Genomic DNA, 3,562 nt, shown 5'->3' with positions numbered 1-3,562 from the left:
CAAAGGCACCCTTGCGGCTGGACATGTCACTGCCGCTATTTGGGGGTGTTGGGACCCCAAACTCCACATGCTTGGTGCACACGCCTTGGACAGCAGCCCGCTCCACCTGCTCATCTCTATAAACTCTCTTCCATCGGCCTCGAATAGATTCAGTTACCTTGCTTGGGTCAGCAACCTCCCCTTTAGCATGGGCGTACATGTTGATGGAGCCCATGGTACCCTATACTTCCATCATGTTACCCTGGCGGGCTGAGGGGACACAATCCACAGCTCCTTTGGGTTGCTCCCAGAAGTGGTGGCAACAACAGCAGGGGTCACGGGAGCACTCAAGATGATGGAGGGAGCGTCCCCATTGACCCCTACAGCAACCTGATCTGTCCCGTCCGCTCGGCCACACGCGATGACTATCTCAACATCATTGGGAGAGGGGTCCTCATCCTGGGAACCTTCAGCCCCCATCGCCGCCTCGACCGTGAGCTTCTAGACATCCTTGGTCACCGCCTTGATCTCCTTCTCTGGCAGCTTGGACCTGCCCGCCACCTCCTCATCTCCAGGGGCCACTGACAGGCCTCCATACTCGAGGAGTCGCCCGATCGAAGCCGCAAAGTGTGCACGTTCTTCGGGTGAGCAGAAGCCTTGAGGTCGATCGAGAAGTTCTTCTTTTGAAGCTCAGTAGTGACACCACAGAACATGACTGTAGTGTGCCCCACGACACCACAACACAAACAAAAATTAGGCAATTTTTCATACTTAACAGGAAAGTATATCTTGTTAGTGCCTCCAACGTCGGTTGTGTCGATGAACTTCCTCACTGGCTTGTCCACCTGATGCTCGACGCAGACGCGAATGTACTCATCGATGATCTTCTTGTTCTTGTGTTACACCGTAATGACAGCGCCGAGCTTCTCGCCAAGGGTCCATCCCATTTCCATGGTCTTGATCGGAACCGGCAACCCATGGATTTGCACCTAAATTCTGAAAGAATCAAGGGGAACATCCATAGGGTAACTGCTGCCATCAAACGCTGTGAGCAGGACCGCGTCATTCCTGTAGTGCCACGGTCTAGCTTGCAGCACATGACGCCAGTCACCTTCCTCTGAAAAGGTGACGCTGAAACGCCTATCTTCATTTTTGACTCGCTGGGCCACCGCCTCACCGCGGAGTCTCCATGGCCCTTTCAGCTCGTTGACAACGGCCTGGGGGTCGGCCGGGTATGGCGAGAGTACCCGACCCACCACCAGCTTGTCCGCCACCGCCTGCAAGGCCGCCTCCATGTCGATGACGATCGTCTTGTCGTTGAACATTGTCGGAGAGCGCAACTTGGTCTTGTTATTCCTACAGAGGGTAGGGGCGATGTAGTCGTGGCAGTGAATCCAATGGAGGCCTTCGGCGAAGCCAGAATCAGGCCACTCGCCCCCCCCCCAGAATCAGCCCCCCCACGACGCCCTTCCCTTTCGTCGGCAGAGACGAGTCAGTGGCAGCCATCGGGTCATTGCTCACCACGCCCTGTGAGGGAGGCGCCACCATCCGCAGCCCGTATAGACCGCTGCTATCCTCGGACGCAGCAGCCTCCTCTTGATTCTTGCCAGCCTGAGCCGCGGGGTAGTCCTGGCTTGACATGCTTCCCCTGAAAAGAACGAATAGCAAAGCAACTGGAAGTGGTGGCTGAAGTTTGAGGCCCAAAATCATGCTCTGGACCCTTGAAGCAGTGGCTTAGGGTTTTTGTCTTGATGCCTGTGACAAACAACAAATTCAACCGCAGGCTCATCATTTCAGAAAAATACGCATGCAGAAGTTTATTATTGTTGATCGCCAATACATATCACATCTACAACTCGATGAACTGGAACCCTGTGTGCCATAGACCAGATGTTGTGTGCTCTACTCTGGACCGGACCTAAGCGTGTAATCGAGATTGGCTATGAGGTCATCTACATCCTCGATGGCAACCGATAAGAGCATCTAGAGTTGGACTTGGCAAATCCGGCCCCTCAAGCACCCGACGCGCCCGGGCACGCCCATGGGCGCATCCGGACGGGCCCTTATATTTCGTTCCGGGCATCCACATATCTCAAATCCGGACTCTTAAATCCATGCAAATACATCCACGTCGATCATGCAACACAATGTCGCACATAAATAGCTATTGTTGGTATCAAGCATACATAGCGTTTACATAAAATTTATTTAAAATGTCAAACTCAAGCATTGCCTCCTAGGTTGCCATTGTGGATCCACATGTGCTCCACAAGATCATTGAGTAGATGCGTGTGCACCTATTGATCTCGAAGATTCTGATCCATTTGCAGAAAATTCATAAGCTGAGCCGCATCTTGATCTTCTAGAATTTCAACTTGTTCTCCGAGTGCCTCGAAATCATGGGTTTGGGCTATACCATCACCCTCATCCTCGATAATTATATTGTGCAGAATAACACAACATGTCATCAGCTGCTACAAAGTTTCCGATTCTCACATCATTGCAGCGCTCCGCACAATTCCTCAATGAGCCTGAAGCACACCAAATGGCCTCTCCACGTCTTTCCTAGCCACTTCCTGCATTGTTGCAAAGTGGCTTTGTTTATTGCCACATGGCTCGGATATGGTCTTCACAAACGCCGCCTACTGAGGATAGATACCATCGGCAAGATAGTACCCCATGTTGTAGTCCCGGCCGTTGACAGTGTAGTTGCATGGTGGTGATTCCCCATTGTAAAGCCTCCTGAACACCGGAGATCGTTGAAGCACGTTGATGTCGTTGTGAGAATCGGGCATGTCAAATAAAGCATGCCAAATTCATAAGTCATGTGATGCCACCGCTTCTAGTATGATGATGGCCTCTCTGGTGTGACCTTGTTACACTCCCTGCAGACCTTTGGGGAAGTTTTTCCATTGCCAATACATTCAATCAATTGATTCGAGCATTCCTGGAAACCCCCTTGACTCTCCAATAGCCAAAAAGTTCTCCATGTCCTACGCATTTGGTTCTTTGAGATACTCTGGTCCAAACACCTTAACCACGGCATGGGCAAATTTGATAGTAGTCTTCAGGCACGTGCTTCCCCCCATCCTAACCATCTCACCAACGAAGTCTGTAGCAGTGCTGACGGTGTCCTGGACTAGGGGGTACTCACCACGTCATCTCCCGATCTGTTAGATTGGACCGAGGACCCCCATGGCCGTATACTCATGGGCTAGTTTGAACAGCTGCCGCATACATGAAAGATTCTACAAGACTTGGTGATCAAGACAAGGACTCCTCCCCACCGGCGCATTCGGCTAGGGCTCTTGTTATCCTGGGCCTCTGGTGCATTATATAAACCGAGGCCAGGCTAGTCAATATATAATATACAATCATACCATAGGCTAGCTTCTAGGGTTTAGCCTCTCTGATCTCGTGGTAGATCTACTCTTGTACTACCCATATCATCAATATTAATCAAGCAGGACATAGGGTTTTACCTCCATCAAGAGGGCCCGAACCTGGGTAAAACTTCGTGTCCCTGCCTCCTGTTACCATCAGCCTAGACGCACAGTTCGGGACCCCCTACCCGAGATCCGCC

The 3,562-nt window shown here is 51.5% G+C and overlaps 1 pseudogene; it reads right to left on the bottom strand.

Annotated features, from left to right (window-relative positions):
• Nucleotides 1–968: 968 nt before the first annotated feature.
• On the bottom strand, nucleotides 969–2,774 carry LOC147958362 (uncharacterized; annotated as a pseudogene).
• Between the last annotated feature and the right edge of the window lie 788 nt (nucleotides 2,775–3,562).

Source organism: Triticum urartu, chromosome 7A, assembly GCF_056163025.1.
Source record: "Triticum urartu cultivar PI428250 chromosome 7A, HENAU_Tu73, whole genome shotgun sequence".
Taxonomy (NCBI): Eukaryota; Viridiplantae; Streptophyta; class Magnoliopsida; order Poales; family Poaceae; genus Triticum; species Triticum urartu.
This window is presented reverse-complemented; position numbering and strand designations above follow the sequence as displayed.